The sequence below is a fragment of the Geospiza fortis genome, unplaced genomic scaffold (genome assembly GCF_000277835.1).
Source record: "Geospiza fortis unplaced genomic scaffold, GeoFor_1.0 scaffold1, whole genome shotgun sequence".
NCBI lineage: Eukaryota > Metazoa > Chordata > Aves > Passeriformes > Thraupidae > Geospiza > Geospiza fortis.
In genome coordinates, this window is record NW_005054320.1 from 2,852,279 (window position 1) to 2,872,050 (window position 19,772).

Here is a 19,772-nt window from a genome sequence, read left to right on the forward strand (position 1 = left end):
AGGAAGAAAATTAGAATAAAAATATAAGTTAAACGGGCCAGAAAGAAAGAAAGAAAACAAGTCCTTTCCCCAGCCTTCATCCCGCAAAGCTCCCCCAGGAGGTGGTGGGCGCAGAAGGGATGCCTTGGGTCGGCCGAGGGGCAGCAAGAGGCTCCCAGAGGCAGCTGGCCGGGCTTCGGGGTGCGGCCGGGAGCTGAGCTGAGCTGTGCAGGTGAACCACGGCCAGCGAGGGGGTCACACGGATCACCCCGCAGCTGCTGGCAGCCCTGGGGGGTTTGGGGTTACTGGGACTACAGTCTCCACACCACGGGATGGGCGGATGGTACTGCTGCTGTAAACTATAGCTTGGGGCACGTATATTTTAAAGTACATGGACTGCATATGTTTTGTTTGTAACAGTTCACGTGGATCTTTGGCATGATCCAAACGAACTCTGGCACACCTTCACACACCTCATTTCCAGAGAGCCCAGGACATTCCTATGTGCAGCCAGCATGCACTGGGGACTGCAGGAAATCTGTGCATAAACCAGTGGGTTTTTACAGCACTGCTACCCAAGCAGCTTTCAGATAGCATGCCTTTGTGGCCCAGGAACAAAGGCTGTATGTAGGCTTGGACTCTGGATGCATAGGGCGATGAAGTTCCTTGTACCCAGGAGCTGAACTGCCATATTTGAGGTCTGTTTTCAGCTCAGAGTTAACCCAAGTTATGTGCTTGGAATACAGCCTCTGACTCCGGGTCTATCCACACACAATGCTGCCTAGCCTGGGCAGGAGACTGCTGTTTTTTGCAGAGTGGGGGCTAAGTCTGAGTAAACAAGACTTGTCAGTCAACTAGCACACCTATGGTTCTGTTGTTAAATCAAGCACTGACTGATGTTTCATCCTGTGGCTGATCCTGCCTGTGCCTCCCAGCCCTTCAAAACTCATTAGACGGACAGGTTAAAAAACACTGTAACAACAGGAAGCGACACCAAGAAGGCTGTGCAAAGCATCCCCTGATTCTTCCTATCCAAACCCCTATTTTTTCTACTTTGCTCCTAAGGCTGACACTGTGTTATCAAGAAGCTCTTGTGTCATCATTCTTCCACATTGCAGTCCTGCAGCTCGATGACTTCTGCTCACTAGGATGGTAAGAATATAGTACTGGTGCTGACTGGCACTGGAGATGACACCTCTTCTCTGGAGTTCCTTTCTCTCACTGTTCAGACATGGGCTGTATGTCACTACCACCTGAAAGGGATGAAGGCTTCCACAGGAGGGAAGCTAAAGAATCAGCAAAGTCAGCTAAGGATCTAAAGAAGGCTTTTCAGAAAATAAAAATCCTGGGGACACTGTGATCAAAACTACCTATGAAGAAACCCAAACAAAGTTCTCCAGTCTGCAATGTCCAACTACTGCTGCCAGCAAAGGCAAAGTCATAGAAATCCTGCTGTTACTGTAAGTATATTGCTGTTCTTTTGTTCTACCTTATCACCCATACAGAAAGCTCCTATTGCCATGATCTTCACCTATATATTCTAATTAAATATTCTTACATTCTCTTATATAGTCTACTTCTATTGCTATCTTTTTGCTGTAAGTCTTCACAGGGAGAATTGTTAAGTACTCAATCAGGTTATGGCATCTCCATCCTTGGAGATTTTCCAAACTTAATTGAACAAGGCCCTGAATAACCTAATCCAGCTTGGAAGTCAGCTCTGCTCTGAGCAGGGAATTGGACTACAGACCTCCAGAGGACCCTTCCAACCTAGTTTTTTTTCTGATTGCACATTACTTCTTATGAACACTTCCATCAGCAAGCTCTCTAATATATCTCCATGGTCCAGAAGGTAAAAATGACACACAAACTTGAGAAAATTGTGAATTGTTATAGCAACATCAAAAACCCTGAAAGAACAAGGCTAAGAGCAAGAATGAAACAAGTAATAGATATTGTTTGTGGAACCTTCCCAAATTACTCCTATGTATGTCCCATCTCTGGACTTCATTGACTGGCAATACTATGTGATTATTTCAGTAGTAAGGGTCAATCTACCTTGCTGCTTTAGTTCCTGTGGCAACGTTCTTCTCTATATACTAACCTTGGAAAAGAGCTGTTTGCTATTTACTTGTTAGTAAGGGTAACAATTGCCATGTTTGGAATGCAAGAGACTTGGGAATGTGCTGTTGGAGTAAGGGCTCTGTTCTCATCTCTGGTTATCTCCTTCTCTATACATACCTGGGATGCAATACAAGTCCTTTCCAATACTGAACTCATTCTTAACATTATCAGAGGGCCATCACCATCCTTGCTCCTTGTGAATGGCAGAAGGGCAATAGAGCAAAGAGATGGCACTTTGGTACATGGACTTAATGCATAGAATCCCACAAGCTGGGAACAGAAAAGATACTGACTTTCAAAATTTAGAGGGTACCTGCAGAATTTATATTTGCTATTGATTTACAAGAGATTTATCCACTTTATTTCTAAACATCCTATCTACTCTATCACTTTAAATTTTCTATCCTATGTCCACGTACTTTCCATTTGTTGGTATTCACTTTTAGCATTCCCTTATATTTATTGTGGGTTTTTTTGTGATGTTAATTTACACCACTTAATATATATTATCTTTTTTCTTCATTTTATGCTCTCCAGTACCTAACAGTAGGCTGCCTCCCCTGTCTTTCCTGAACTGAACTGTATGTATCAGTACTTGTCAGCTCACATGTAAAGCAAAATGTATACAATCACTGCCATCATATTATTTCTGTTTTCGGTCAGCATCCTCACTGCACTGAGGCATTTGCTCCTTTCCACGTACCTTAACACTGCACTGTCATAGAACAAGCTCTCAAATGGTGGCCAGCTCACAATGATGCAGCGTCTGCAATGATCTGGGCACTGGCTGTAAACTAGAATTGGCTCACTTCTGTTTCATCTGAAGGCAGAATGGGTACTATTATGGATGTCCTAACCTCAAAGCTATGTAGAAACTAATTACTACCTCTGAGCTTTGGAATGCCTTGAAAACCCCTGCCTCACTTCCCCTTTCTTGCTGCCACTCTTGCATACAACTTTCTCTCCCTCAACCCTCCACTTGCTCTCCACAGTTGATTTCTTTGCATGTACCTCCTTTGCAACCATTACTTGAGTTTGGAATGAATTTCCCCTGGATGAGTTAACACGTTCTCACAGTGGGGCCAGCAAACCAGGTCCCAGTCAAAAATAGACAGTGTATGTTGTACTTCTCACACAGCAGCTATAACTAATGCTTGAACCTTCCCTTACAAGGGGAATAGCTCTCCGTCCTGCAGAGACATCAGGTTAGCACTGAACAAATTAGCTCAGGTATAGGAACCAGTGTAGCTGTGCAGAGCCCACAGCAGCATCCTGGCTCTCAGGGGAAGCTATGATAATGTGACTGCATGAGAATAATACTACATAATGAACAATAATGAGGCAGTTTTCAGCCTCTGAATACAGGGAGGGCTGGGTCACCAACCAGACCTTTGTTCGTCGCATATTAAGCAGCACAGAGGGAACATGCCACAGGGTTGCTGATGTTGTTGTAAGTGCTGCTGCTGGCTGAGTCTGCCCACCCATGTTCCAGGCATTATTTCGCCTCTTCACAACTATGGCATCACCTTATACTAAGTGCTCTCAGGTCAGAGATGCCTGTAGTGTCCAAGCACTGCACTTAACTTACTGGTGCACAGTTAGTTTGTAACCTTAGTAATTCACAGGGGTTGTATAGAATTGAAAAAAACCCACAACCCTAAAAAAAAAACAAAACGAAAAAACCAAAAACAACAAAAATCAAAATCTCCAGCTTTTCAAATCCTAAAAATAAGAGTGTGAAAATGGTTCACGTCTGAATTGAAGCAATATTTTCCCTGAGTGTTCTGCTGCACATTCTTTCTCTGCCTGTGTGCGACTAACACAGCTCCTGATATCAGTGCTTATCACTGCCAGTGTTGTGTCTCTTCCAGACATGACATTGACAATACATATTTAGAAACTGACAAAGTAAAGAGAGAGAGATGAGTACAATCACTGAATATAAAAAATAGGACTGAAAGAACAACAAAAACCCACTAAAATCTGCCCAGAGACCTCACCCCAAAATTCAGGGCACACTGACTGCCAGAGCTGAGGGTGAAGCTTCCCAAAACAAGCTCCCTTTAAATCACCTGAGCCATCCCTGTTTTCCTGCCAGAAGTGTTGCTTCAGTAGTTAAAAGTCCTGCACAGGCTGACTGCCTGAATATTCACACAGCTTCTCTGATGATTTTGCAGCCACATTGATCTTCATGCTGTTGCAGCTACATGACTGGCAGTTTGTTTAAAATCTCTGATTGCAAGTTTGTGTCATACAATGGAAAACACAAACTCCTGAAAACATCGCCATAAAATGTAATATGAAAGAGAAATCCCAGCAGAACACTGCAAAGCAAGAATGGGAGGCACAGAAAACTGACAAGAGAGACCCAATGTTCTAGTGCAATAAAAGCCTGGAAAATTTAATCAACACAGAAAAGTAAAATAAACTCCAAAATCCCTTACAGGAGACTGATTAACATAATTAAATTAAACTCAGAGATTAAGTTAAAGTAAGATTGAAATTTGCTGGGTCCTTTTCAGGCCTGAGGTAGGGTTTATACAGCCCAAAATTTGTCCATTTATTCCATCTAACCACAAGTCTCATGAGAGTTGGGTCCTGACTACAGAGCTTGCCTGACTTGTAACATCAGGGCATCTCAGCTATGCTAACACTGTGACAATACTGACAATTACTGAGAATTGATCAAAAGAATTCAAAACTATTACATTTATGGGGGAGAAAGTACAAATATCAGGCAAATGGTCATTTCAGAGCATAATAAAACCACAATGCAAAGTCAGAATACTCTCAGGCAACTTTACTTATGTAATCCAGCCAAATCTACCAAATTGTAATGGCCTTAAGTCATAAATGTCTTAGGGCCCTGAAAGAACAGTGTAAACCTTTAAGAAGTTGCAGCAGATTCCATCTGTATTGCCTGAAACACCAATGAGAGGAAAGGTGTCTCATTAAAAAGTAATAAGAATAAAAAAGAAGATAAACACTGCAAAGATAAACATGGATGAACCAACTAGAACAGCACGAACTAGAGCAGTAAGTAGGGAGAACCTGCCAAAGTAAAAAATACAAGCAGATCAAACCAGCCATTGCTGAACTATGCTGTGAGGCTATGACTTAAATATTTAACAGTTTTTTACTGACATACTTTTTGCCCACATATTTCCTTGCAAATTTCAAAAGCAAAACTTAGTTTACCCTCATCAGTAAGGCTCACAGGTGCTGCAGTTTGTTTTTGTTTTTGTAAGATGTCTTATTTTGCTGAACAAGAAGTCTTTTATAAGAGATAAAATATACTTACAGTGGTTTCCAAATGGTATCACTCTTCAGGTAAATTACTCCAAGCCTTGGACCTAGTGCAGACGTTCATTGGGGCAGGGAACAGAGAGAGGCTGTGTCTGTATGAGGAAGAATCAGAAGGAAAGGTCAGGGGGAAATAATAATTATTTACTGAGAGCAAGAAAACTTGCTACAACTCTAACTGGCATTCTGTGCTGTGAGTACAGCTGGCTGCTGCCTGGTAGTGCCGAGTTCCCACTTCAATCCCTACAGCCCTGGCTGCAAATGACCACAGAGTCAGTCCCCAGTTACCCCAGTCTGCCCATGCAACCTAATCCGGTGAAGCAAGGAGGAGAGGGAAGATTGGCCACCAAAGGGCTACCAGCAGGATTCCTCCTCAGAAGTCGCTCACTCCAATGGCATGAGCACGGAGCACTGATGGAGAGCTAGCACAAACTTGGCACTCAAGTGCAACTCATCAAAACAACAAGGCCAGTCCTGTTCTAAGCAGCAACAAACACTTCCTCAGGACCAAAAGGCAGGAAAAGGAAGGGAAGAATCCTCCTTCGTGTCTTTTGCTGTCTTTACATCACAAAAAGCATGGTTTGTACCAAAGCAGAAACCCTGCTTTTCTCTCATCAGCCACCTGGTCTACTGCAGTGACACCAGGGCAGTAACTTATTGGCAGCCTTGCAGGAAAGGTTCAGCTCACCAGCAGTTTTATTGCGGAAATCTTCTGAGATAAACAGATAGTTGGAACCAATGGACTGAGATGGGAAGGGATCCACAGAAAAACCTCCGCTCCAATGTGATGGAGTGATTTCCCCATCCAGATCTAAGTTTTTGGGAGTATTTACATTTTTGGGGGTCTTGAATCCCTCTCTAGACTAAGAGAACTCCTCCTTTGCTAGCTTCTTAGTATCCTTTAGTGGGTCACTGTGGGTATGTTGGGAGTATGTCTGAAGTTGACATCCAGGGACAGAATTAAATCCTGCTTACTTCACTTATGCAAAGAACTCTTGAGACATCAGCATATTCAGTCCTGTCCACAGTAAAGCCACCGGTGCCACTTCCATGAAAAAATGATCTTGCCTACTCTGAGCAGACCAGAAAAGCAAATAGTTGTTTTATCAAAGAAATCAAGAAGGTGAATGAAAAATGGTAAGAGATGTAATTGTTATTTCACAGGTACCTAATGTCACTGTGCAAGATGGAATTTATGTCTGAAAATGCAACACAAAAAACCCCACTGTTTGTGCAGCAGGAACACTCCAATAAGCACCAACAGACACAATGAGCAATTTTAGATGACACTGTAATAATGTACTTCACAAAATATACATTCAGTTTTATTTTCAATTCACACATTTTGTAATGCTGATGTTTCTTAGTGACTGGGATATATACTAAATTCTGATTTCAACAGGCTATATGAAACCTGGCAGCTACATTTTACAGGGGTGCAGGCAAACATTTTCTTTGATTCCAGTTTTTTTAGGTTCTCCCCTCTTGGAGTCTGCTTTGAATTGCAAATTAAGTAAATTCAAACATACACAAAATCTACAACTTATTCTGAACCTCTGAGTTTCACCAGGACTTGGAAGAGGAACCACATGCATCAGGTTAGTTCGAAAGGATTACATAAAATAGCGACACTTTTGACCAGAACTAAGGATTGAATTTCAAAGATGCAGCAACGCCCAAGGATTCTGTAGATTTAAGTCCTTGCTTACACTCAAGCATGGCTTACTTTCAAGCTCTCCTTCCCACTTCCATATATGCCCCACCTGTTCTGTTAACGCTGACCTTGCTTCTTACATCCACTTTGCATACATCAGTCTGTCTTTTATCTGGCTATTGCTCACCTTTTTAAGGCATAAATCCCACGTGCCTTAGAGACTGCCTAGTACTTCAGATAACATTTTTAACTTGTACTAGAAGCAGAAAAATCACAGGATCGGGTCTTTAGTCTTTACTTCAGCAGAACTCCTGCTCACTTCACTCCTAATTTCACACGAGAGAAGCCTAAGAACTGCATGTACTAATCCTGCATATTTTGTCACCTCTCTTTTTGTGTCATTATTGCTCTTCCAATCTCTGGGATCCCAATCCAAGTGGCTCTCTCTTGTAGCACTGCCTAGCACTCAATCTGGCTTCCCAACAAGGGTCAGGCAGACAAGTTATTAGAGATGGGCTGTTGGAAGTCTTCTACAAAATCTGGGCTCAAAAATCTCTGTGAAAGGCAATACTTAAAATATCTTCATTTTTCTCCATGTTTTTTGCTATGGCCTGGGAAGATATCTCTCTTTTCCAGTGTGATGAGCACAAAGCACTGAGATCCTCAGCAGTTGTTAGGCACTTTTTAAGTACATAAAATCAGCAAAGCTGATGGTACTTCTTAAGACGCTAGTATTGCAACACAGAATGAAATACTCCAAATTTTGTAAAAGAATTAATGTAACTTTGGAGAAATGAGAGGAAACGGATCTTTGACCATAAGAAGATTGGGCAAAAAGAGAGACAAGCAGGACAACAGAGGAGTGGGATGTGTGACATTGGGTTAAGTAACTTCTCCCCTGTGTACCTGGGCTCTTCTATCCAGAAAAGGAAAGCATTATATTTCTGTTCCATGGGGTACTGTGTGCTTAATTAAGATTTTGGAGGATAAATGTTCTGCATGAATGCATTCCAGAAATGCAGACTTTATTACTTAAATATTCCCACTAATGATAGCAACTTGGGCATTTTATATATGCTCACTTTTATTCCACCTTGCTCTTTCCAAGTTTCATCTGGTAATTTAGAGGGTGTGAGGAACATTAATTGTATCAGTGTTTTTATTAAGGAAGGTCCATTTTATGAGAGTAGTGATGTACTACAGATTGTGATTTAAGATGTACACTTTAGGTCACTTTTATACTGACTTCAGTGCAGTTGCAATGGGCATAAAGTCAGGAGAAAATGTGGTGCTTTACATAATAATGCTGATGATTAATGGGCTCCTGGACCATAACTCTCTATTCTGAGGCACTGATCCTCCTTCTCCCTCCTGAAATTTGTGTCTTGACCGTTTCATCTCTTGTTAGCTACCTTTCCAGGGCTGTTCATTAATCAGCAGCATTGATCTGATGTGGTCTGTCATATTGTATTACCTAAAACACACAGAACCAAGCACTGGCCTGACTCTTCTCTTTACACAACACACCATCATATTTCCTTTACAGATGACTTAAACATTATAAACATCAACTTATTGCTGTTGCTTGGTCCTGAAACTGGCTTTTTCTAGATTAGTTCCCTGCAGGATATTTCTGTCTCCCCCCGGATGTACTTCTGTCTGCTCAGAGACACCATCAAACACATTGAGTATTCCCTGCTTGTTAGGAACGCTCCTATGTCTGACCAGCAAGGGACAATCAACAAAATAGGTCCTTCTCTTTGCTTGAGACCTGGTACCACAATCTTCTCTTTTTTTTTAGTGATTCCCAATCAAGTAGACTCATGTTTTAGTTAATTTCTATTTATTTTATTCTTGCAAGAGTCTTTTCCCTAATATCATCAGAATGCTTCCTTCTGCCTTTCCTCTGATCCCTAGTAATGAAAATATTAAAAGATGAGCTTCTTGTGAGCTTAATTCTGATTACTCTTATTTACTGTGCTGGAATAGTGCTGTCTATCATGAGGCAATGGAAAGTAACTTGCTAGTGCCTTGGAAGTTAGCATGTCTAATCTTAATGCACATATTGTACAGCTCTCTTGAGTCAGGTGGGTTAAGTTTTAATTGGCGTTTTCACAGTCATGATATATTTTCAGACTGGGCTGTCTAGGCTAAATTCAATTATTTTTGGTCACTTTTTCTCTCTGGGAGTAGGATCTTAGATTAAGTTCTTAAGGCCGCAGCAAGAAGGAGGAGATGAAAACAGCAGTGTTAGCCATCAGCAAACACAATTCAAGAATCAACTTTCTGCATAAAGTGGGTTATTACAGATATATTTTACTGTTTATAAGGAGAAAGTACATAGTCAGACTAGGACTGACTATGGCATTTACACTGTATGAACAAGGTTAGGCCATTGGCTATCTATAGGTATATATCCAACCTCAATGTCTTAGGACCAAGATCAACTGACATATAAAAGCCACTGTTCCAGCAGATGCCAGTACTTGTGCTAAAAAAAATGACAAAAATTTAGCAACACAGGACATGTTATGAGAAGGCCATAAACATGGATTTTTCACAGCAGTCAGGGCTTTATTTCCAAGAGGAAATGGCTAGTTTCTGTATTCCACTGGGAATGCTGTATGTCCACTATTAGTATGGCCTAAAAGTCAGAAATTAATTTGTTAATGGATTAGACATTTACAGAAAGACTGTTTAAAGAGGCTGACTGCTCTAGCCTGGTAAAGGCCGATTTCCCACAGGGACATGTTTGCAATAGCACTTGAGAAAAAAAGTCTCTCCCTGAAGTCCCAGAGGTACTTACTGAAATCCAGAATAGCAGGAAAGTACATTGTACAAAAGTCTACATTATGTTCCCACTATTTCACTCAGAGGCCCTCTATTACCTGTCTGCATCTGTTTATTTTTCCCTTCTTTCAGGGCCTTTTATCTGATACTATAGAATTTCACTGCTCTTAAGCCACAATTCTTAAGTTTGATTTTGGCACTTGGAATAGGCATTTTTGAGGTCTCACTTTTGAATCAACTTTCTGTTGATTCTCCTGATATTTCTTTCTATTTGCAAGCAGTACTCTCAGTGTAACAGCTAACCACGCCTAAGAGTTCAGGTCGAAAAGGATGACTCTTCTCCTTCTGACTTTCCCTTCCACTTCCCATGCCAAATCTCCTCCTACCTGGGGCAGTGGTACAAGGCCTCAGTCCAGAACATTCTCTCTCATTTAAGATCTAACTCTGAGTGCAGCCTATTTTCCACTGATGAAGATCTCAACATGTTCAGTGTGTTGAGTCTGTAAATTCCCCACCTGTGGGTGTGGCAGGTTCCCAAGCAGAATGTGTGCTGCTGTCTTGGCTGCTCCTTGCAGGGGGCAGAGCAAGATAAAACCATGCTTGGCAATGTTAAGCAACTGTTTGGACTTTGCACACCTGATCTGAAATGAAGATAACTTCTCCTTGGAAGAGGAAACTAAATGTAAGTAGTTGGTAGGCCTAATCAGAGCAGGAGCAGGTCACCAAAAGCCCTACGGTAACATTCAGCTAATGGTTTAAATGAATACAAAAACCTGTGATGCCAGACTGAACCAGAGCAGTGTGTCAGACCACTTTTCACACATGGTAACATGAAGAAATAGTGTTGTATACATACACAGATATATACATATAAGTAACCATATATTTATATATGTATGTATGTAGAGTTATATGCATTACCATTATTTTAAAATTGTCTTATTCCGGCAGAACATTGCTGGGTATAAAACACGGAATTCTGTGTATTCCTACTTTAGAGCCTTCACAGTTGTATCTGAATGCTGAGTGAAACCACATAATTTTCAAAGCAATTCATTAAAATGGGGTGTGACTGAGGCAAACAGATAAGTCCTAATTTTATTGATGTTGGTGTGGAATATGGAGTAAATCATCTGTGATCAGTGGAACTGCACCTACATAACCTTTCTCGGGAACAGACTGATTTGTGGGTAGTGCTTGTATACTGCGAGTGTTGTTGAATCTTGAGTGCTACTTTTCTACACATACTTAGTATTAATAGAAGCAGTTTGAAGGTATAAACAGCCTCATGCATTTATGTGCTGATGCTGTAGGTTCATAAGGCACCAGCATTATGGCATGAAACTCAAAAGGTTCATGGGAGGGGAACAAGTAAAACGTTCAGGTTTTGAAGCCATGGACACTCAGGATGGCCAGTGCAATCAGAATATGTCTTGTTAACAAGAAGGCGGCACTCAGACAACATAACAACGCCTTGCTGCCTTAAGCAAGATTCTCACAAAACTAAAGGTATAGTTGTGCTGCAATTAATACCAATGTTTCTGAAGCTGAAATATGAATTGCCATCACTGCAATCACCAGAGACGAAGAAAATGTGTAGAAATTAAATTGTTACAGTAATATATCCGCCTAAGCTACTGCTTTGGCTAGATGAGCCAGATTAGCTCATGACAGATGAGCTTCATGAACATTTCATTGCCAAGGAACCCTGTCAAAATATTGGTGATTTCTCCGAATCTGTTCAACATCATGGAGATGTCAAACGAAATCTGAAAGGACATTATTTTTCAGGAAGAACAAAAACAATGAAAGCATACGAAGAAAATGAGCTGAGTTTCTTCCCCTACACGTTGCTCTGGTTTCATGAAATGCTGTCCTTGCAAATACTTTGGCACAAACCCTGAAACCCTTTAGTCCCATAGATACTGGCGAATTGTAGAAAGTCCTGAATGTCCTCAAATAATAGATCTCCCTGTTTCAGTAACCAGGTTTTCAAACAATGTATTTTCACCGAGGTGCAGGGACTGTGTAATCTCAGCACATAACAATTTAATCAAGATTTACACTATTGACACTGGTTCTGCCATACCCCCATCCTTCCTGGTCACAGTGGTACAGCACTTGATGCATCAGTGTCTGGCCACTGAGCTTGTGGTTCTTATGCTGAAAAATTATCTCAATCACAAGTCAGAAGTACCCTTTGATGAATATGGAACATGATACAAAATGGTAAGTGATAAAAGTAATTAAATACTGTTTTTTTCATGGCTTGTTGCTTGCAGAAACCATGAGATACTGTTTACATTAATTAAAGGTAGAATTCCATGTAGAACAGTGGAAATTTCAGCTATAAATTTCAATAGATTTGCCCCATTTGTCACAGGACTATCCCCTTCAAGGCAAACTAAGAAATAAAAGTTTCTCTGATACATCTGGTTTTCTCAAGCACCAAAAGCCAGGTTATCAAACAGATAAACAGAAAAACTGAGCACCCTCCTTCCTCCTAAAAAAACTTTAGCATTTTTGTGATAGAATTCCTTCCTCTCCCTGAGCTTTCATTGTGTGACTTGTTTTATAAGGAGATGAAAATGCTTGCATGATTTTTATCTGCCTTTTCTAGAGGAAAATTTATATTAAAAATCACATTTGCATGGATTCTGAGGGGCGCAGTCTGAGACAAGCAATCTTTTCCTTAAGTTTTAACATTTTTACCACCACTGCCTGGATGCTGAGCTAAACAACTGTGTTGCTGTCAGTTATGAAAAAAATTAAATTATTTTAAATTTTTTTCTGTTTTGTTTTGGATGACTGTCTCCATCTCTGAAGATTTCCCTTGCCAGTCATTCATTAAAGAGTCGGTAACCAACACAGTGAAAAGACTAGGTAAAAAGCACCATGAACGTGTTTTCCCATACCATTCTTCCTGTGTGTTTGCTGCCTCTGGCCTCAAACTGTACAAATGAAAGCTTGTTTGATTTATGTCAAAAACTATATATAAAATATCACACAGGATCCACAGAGAAACCGAGTCACTCTGGGCTTTAGTTTCATTATCCATTGAGGAATAACTGACTACAGCCTTGGAGTACATAGAACTGATCAAAGCGCTTGCTTCCTCACAAGCAAAGAGAAAACCACTGTAGATTTCCTGTTTCATGCTTCAGTGCCAAAACACAAAGAAAAAAGTTCTAGATGAGCATGTGAATTATTCTAAAACATTGCTCAATCAAATCTGATGGTTATGCGCATTTGTGAAACTCATCATTTGAAATGTCAAGTCACTGACAGCAGTGTCCTGAGGTGTGATATATATTTGTGATAATTATTTGCTTTTTAAAGTTATGTATCATCTGCATCAAACCAGGATTTTTCTTAAGTGTGCCTGAAATGTAGAGATGTCAGTGCCAGTTGTGTTATTCAGATCTGGGTTTTAAACACCCTGTGCCAGGAAAACACAGAGTCAGGATATGACTAGAATGCCATTTTTAAGGCATTCTGAGTTATTTTTCACTATTCTCTTAAAAGTGTATGTGGTGTGGCTGATGGAGAATGATTACTAACATTAATAGTAGCTGAAGTGACTTCTGTGCAGTATATGCAGCATGATGCATTAAGGAAAATAACATAGCAATAATTGTTATTCTTACTTCAGTATTAGCAAATGATACTCTTGGGATTTATCCTTATTCAGTATTCAGCTCTCTTCTGTAGCTTTTAGAGGCCTCTTCTCTGGTCATTTCAAAACTTTTTTGAATGAAACTGAAGGCAGTTGGCTCTCTTGTTGGATAAGTTCTGCTAACGTAGGAGGGCTGTCTCCTGAGTGCTAAAAAGACCATTTGCAAATCTTCAGCGTCTTCTTCCTTGACAGCAGAAGTTACTATGCAGAATGGTTTAGATGATGCTGAAATGAAATTTTATAGGAGATCCACAATATTCCAAGAGGAGGCATGGTAGAGAACGGCAGTGACTTGTGGGGACCTGATAGCAATTCCCCACCTTTTGTTTCTGGAAAGTGATTCTGTAAATAAGCACCATATCAGTGTCTGAACTCAACATTTTTTCTTATCAGGAAAGAAATTCTGTGAGGAGGTGATTTGAGTTTTTGACTGTAGACAATCTGGCAGCTACCTTACTCCTGCTATTTTGTGACAGAAAATCTTATAAGAAAATGGCCCAGATGAACAAAATTATCAGGGCTCTTGCAGATATTCTGATTTCTGCCATGATCGGCAAGAAGTACCATAGGAGATGGATCAGGAATCTTAGCTGTAGGGGAGCTTAGAGCTATTCTAATTCAATCAGATTTCACAATTTCCTCTAATGAAGAGCGCTGGCAGAAGTTCAAAGCTACTCCAGGTCTCGACTCTCCCTCCACATTACTATAAAAATGTCTGTAGAAGTGTTAACTGCAGAGGAGCCAAAAGTTGTTTTGGTTCCAGTCTTTCCCAGCAGGAGTAACTGAGAAAATAGAGTAGGAGTGCTAGTTCTGCTCACAGCTCCCTCAGCCTCCTGCAGAACACCAGAGACGTTATGGGGAACATGGCAAAGTGCGCCCAATGCTGTCACTCCTCACAGCTCCTGCAGCCTCAACCACGCCCTGCAAACACCATCAATACAGATGTACTGGCTCAGTAACTCCAGAAGTCTTTGGAATTAGCATCAGCCTCCACAGGTGATAACCTGAAGTCTGTTTGCAAGCAGAAGGTATCAGGAGGATGGCTCTGTTCAGGCAGCATTGATTTCTTCGGCCTTTTGTCTGTGTCTGCTTTCTGTCTCCTTTGGAGATGGGCACTGTTACTACAAGTACCACGAATCACATGTCGGCTAAAAAACAGAGCTCCAATTGTCTTACATAACCCCTGGTAACTGCATGTCTAATAATAGCAAGCCATTCCCAGGTAGGGATTCTGTGTCCCAGACCCAGACACATCCACATGCACACACACACACATATTCCTGTTACTTACTGCGCCTTGTTTCTGGTAAGGAGTGAGCTTTTCACATGCAGTATGACAGTTCTGAGCTGCAGGACATGGCAACTATTATTTTAAAATGCCATTTTCACTTACTGCCTTGAGAAGCCAGTCTGGTATGTGTAATTTGCTTCTCAGGCCAAGCAGCAAGAAGGAGTGAAAAAAAACCCCAACAGTTCTGTTTGGTTTTGAGAGAACATTGAATGGTGAAGGCTATGATTGGATCCTGTCCTGAAAGCTCAAGTCTTTCTAGGTGTTAACTCTCCTTCTGTCTCTTAGGGAAGGCCCAAATTTTCATAAAGTACTTCTCATAGTTCTCAGAAACCCCTGTTTTTACACCTCTCATTTTCCCCCTTGGAAAAGTAAATGACAATATCCAACTCCCTCATTACTGCAAGGCTAATAGATAATGCTGTAAATCAATAATGAAGTCTTCAGATGAAAGTTCTCTATAAATTGAAAATATTATTCTTTTCGTAATCCATGAGTGGTGTAGAGACGGAAGGAGTTTCTGAAGATTATTCTGGTGTCACAAAGTTCTGAACTTTCATTCAGTAAGAGGTCATCCTTGCATGACTATCTACAACTAAATCATATAACTGAGCGCTGTCCAGACACTTCCTGAACTCTGACGGGATTGGTGTCGGACCACTTCCCTTGGGAGCCTCTTTGCAAATGGACTGGTTCTAGACTATTTCACAAGGTTTGCCAAAGAAACCAGTTCCTTCTGACCTCTCTTACCATCAATCACCATTTCTGGGCATCTAAACTTGAATTATATGCTATTACCAACGTAAGAGTGAGATTTCAGCCATCCCAGTCATCCCCCTGTATTCTCTCATTTTAAGAGATGTCTTGGAGCCAGGGATTTGGAAAGTCAGTTCATTTCTGAATTTGTTCAGGTCTGAGAGTTCAGTTTAGGTTCATCTTTTCACACTGCGTGAATAGAGCACATGTGTGAAGAAACAGCAAAAAACTTAGGTGACATAATAAAAAATGTTCTTCGGCTTTTATTTCTAAATCTATTATCTTTCTTAGCTCAGATAATCTTTCTTGAAAGTTTGTTGAGGGTACTTGAAAACATCAAAACTCTGGATCAGATGTTCAGACTCTGGTTCTATGCCTACCTCTGACCAAGGCATGTCATGCTGCATGCCAGGCAGTATCTTTGGAGAAATCCTACTTTCTGTTTTCTTGGGATCTATGGACAACAACTGACAATTTGGTATTGTTATTATAGGATCAAGTGTCTTACTTATGAATCCCTGGATCTACAAATCACCTTATAGTAAAGTCAGACCTAAACTAAACCTAGACTGTGTTTGAACTCACAGAGTGACTGGTCTGGCCAGCAACTGCAGGTTGACTTTCATGGCTGCTCTCCCCCTAAGTTAGTCTACAATACTCATCTGATCTTCTACAGATTTCTGTGGGTGCAATGGGGAAAAAAATGGACTGATACATTTATTTGTTATCAAATACAAGCTTACAGTTCAGCAGCAATAAGACTGTAGTGAAAAGTCCAAAGACCTGAGCAAGTGAAAAAAAACTAAATCAAACAAGAAACCTACTGAGTTGTAAACTGTAGTTTATCAGTATCATGCAGTCATGAGCTGACTGTGTTACTGCCCTAGGGTAAGAAGTTCTTACCTTCTCTGTAGGAAGTCAAATTAATTTGCTTTCACTATCTAGTAATCCCTTTGTCAAGCAGTAAGAAATTCAGATATTGGCCCCTGTGTGTTACAGTGCATTCTTTGGAAAGTTGAAAGAGAGAAATGAATGGAAACCATAGAACATGCATCAGATGCTGAACTTGCAGCATTCTTGCTAGAAGAGCAGTATTAATATTTTAATTGCTGATTATAACATCATGTCCCAGATTCCAGCTAAGCATCTGAGAAACACAATGGATCTTGTTCAGTCAGGCTATTTTTATTAGGAATGAAACTCCAGTAGGAAACAATTTAACTGGTTACCCAGTAAAGGGTTAAGCAAAAGTTAGACTCAGGTTTCCAAAGTTCCATCTGAACTGGCTTCAAGAGACATGAAACATCTATGCATCTGGAAAATGGAACTTGCAATTGACTTTTCTGTACCATCTGCTCTCAAGAACATTTTCTGCTTGGGAGTTGCATAAGCAATGAAAAAAAGCACACAAACAACTTCCTGTACCATGTTTTTGGTCACTTTTAATGACGCATTACAAAGCAAACCAGCTAAATGTGCACAACTGTGCCTCACTCCAGATGACAACATGTATTATATAAGAGCAATGCCTGACAGAAAGACACTTATTTCAAGATATCACAACACAAAGAGCACCCAAGGGTAGATATCCACTACATGTAAGAGTTGGGGGCAAGAGCCAAGGGAGAGTTTTGCCTCCATCTCAAAAGGCCAAGAGTAGTTCAGAAAAATCAAAAAGCAGACATTTTTCAGTTTACAAAGTAAAATGAAGGAACTTGTTGCACCTCTTTCTGTAAAGGGGAGTTTAACTTGTAATGAATGTTTTTTTATTTTGTTATTTAATGTCACTTTCATGCATTTTAGATTCAAAATTATTCCAAAAGCTTTCGAAAACATTATTTGTTTAGACTTGCTTTGTTTGTCCGCTGGGAAGCCACAGCCTGATTTAATCTTGTATTGTGGCATAAATAAAACAATATCCCCAGGAATTAAAAGCAGTTTAATCAGAGTAAAAATATCTACCTCTCCAAATGAGTCCCAAGCTTTTAAAACTGTGCATGTATGTATGTGTTGGCCTTTCTCTTTCCAGTGACTGCACTAATGGAATTGGATGGAGACATATGGGGAAATCCCAGTACCTGCGCAAATGCAGGGAACTGCTGAAGAGAGGCTGTAGCCTTGACTGAAGCAGGATGTGCAGCTAAAGGAGGTAGTTTGCCTCCACTTGGGGGTGTTTCTGAAACTGAAGTCGAGATGAGTTTCCTCACTAATGAACAGACTCAGCTCAGTCGTCAGTCTAGATCTGACCTGGTTTGGGCATGGGCGCATGATCACGTTACTGTTAAATTAGCAGGAGTTTGTGTTGCTGCAGGAGAGCAGACGATACCTAATCCAGCCTGAAGTCACAGTGGCGCAGACAGGTGACACATGATCTGACATCCAGCCTGCCACATAAAGATAATCCATTTGTTCTGAAAACATTCAAATCAGTGTGTGAATTTATCCTAGATCAACATTTTCTGTTACACAACTACAGTGGTTTTGATATGGTTTTATGACCAAGTTTCACTATGCAGTCAACCTACAGCTTCAGAAACTGATCTGGCATAGAAACAACCAGTTCTGTCAATCTACAGGGTAAATCTGGGGGTGCAAACAGCTCCAGGGGAGACAAAATCCCCTAACTGGGAAGCACATTGTCTTTGTAAAGACTAGCCATGAAAGAATAAATAGGTTCACTTCCAAATCAGTATCTATTGCTTTTCATGGGCCAAGAGGACTTAGACCACCAAATTTTCTTCCTGCCTTCAAAATACAGTGGTTTTATTGTTAATATATGGTTTCCCTAGATAATGAACCCTGTAGTCTAGAATCTGCAAGGTTAGATAATTCTTAGGAGACTTGTCTGTCTCCAAGAAAATATCTCAGCCTGTGGCAACAAATTCTCAGGTTAATGAAAACTTCCATGATTTCAACTGAATTAAGGAGGTGCACAGTTCATACCAGTCACCTCTGCATGGGAGGGAACATCAATATGTTTTCTGTGTCTGCTGCTCATTAACAGCAAAACCTGCATATCCTCTTTACTACAGCATTCTTCCCTTCCTGCCTAGCCCCCTTCCTGACTCTAATGCCTTACACCTCCATCCATCAGAAGGACAGCATATAAAATTTTGTTCATAATTACATTGGCAAGTCTCCTCTGGTTTTCATGGAAGTTACATCCTCATAAATGAGAGCAGAATTTGGCCCTCTGTCTTTTCAAAAGGAAGACTAACGATCAAATAATTTTCTCACATCTCTGTTTGCACTTTCACAGTCTGGTCACATTGATTTGTGTCCTATAAGTAGACATTTCCTTTGTTGGTTACAAATCAATGTTATAGACCTAGCCTGCCTGCACATTTTTCTCTTCCCTCTTACAGTGAGAAAAACAAAGTGCAGCTTCAATTCCTCTTGCTTTATAAATGTGAACTTCCTTGATGAAGAGTGAGAGAAAAGCAGATAAAATTCCAGCTCTCCCTCAAAAAACAGGAAACGTCTGTGCTTAAATTTCTAATTACCAAGATGCTTTATGGTATGATAAACACCTTTATCATTCCAGTCCTGCCACTGCTTTGTTAACCTAGCTATAATCCTCTCCTTCAGATATCACAAGACTTCCCAGGGCAGCCCACTGTGATATCACAGACAGCTATGACTTCATGGCATGAGTAAGGAAAAAAGAGGCAAAGGTTTTAATCTGCAGCAGGACTGAGCTGCCACACAAATCTCCAGGAGAGGACGGAAAAGAAAAGGGTTTGCAATTGGTGCCTGAGAGGGAATGAGCTTTTTGACTGCAGTGTGAAAATACAACAATGAAGATAGATAGGTGTTTCAGTGCAAATGGATACACGTGATAATAGAAAAGGAGTAGTATGGAACAGAGCCATCAATCATACCAAGTAAAAGAAGGTATAGGTGTAAATGTGGAACACATCAGTTAGATTTTCCTTTATTAAAAGAGAAATAATAAACTTAAAAAAGAAGACTCAAAGCAGCCTCAACTCAATCTCATCAATTGTAATGCTGTGAAGAAGTTTAGCAAGTGACGGTTCCACCAATTTGATGGAAAACTCGTGACTGCCAAAATGAAAATAGAAATTGTTTAGAGCTGTCAACAATAACAACAACAACCACACCACCACCAATAATAATAATAATAGTAGTAATAATAATAATAATAATAATAATAATAATAATAATAATAATAATAGTAGAAT

The 19,772-nt window shown here is 40.4% G+C and overlaps 1 protein-coding gene across 6 annotated transcripts in view; it reads right to left on the reverse strand.

Annotated features, from left to right (window-relative positions):
* Positions 1-19,772, reverse strand: part of ZBTB20 (zinc finger and BTB domain containing 20) — a 444,040-nt gene that overhangs the window by 28,981 nt on the left and 395,287 nt on the right. For all 6 annotated transcript variants that reach the window (XM_031056601.1, XM_031056598.1, XM_031056600.1 and 3 more), the window contains one exon: positions 5,405-5,501. The gene's annotated coding sequence lies outside the window, so the exon portion shown is untranslated. The remainder of the gene's footprint in view (positions 1-5,404; positions 5,502-19,772) is intronic.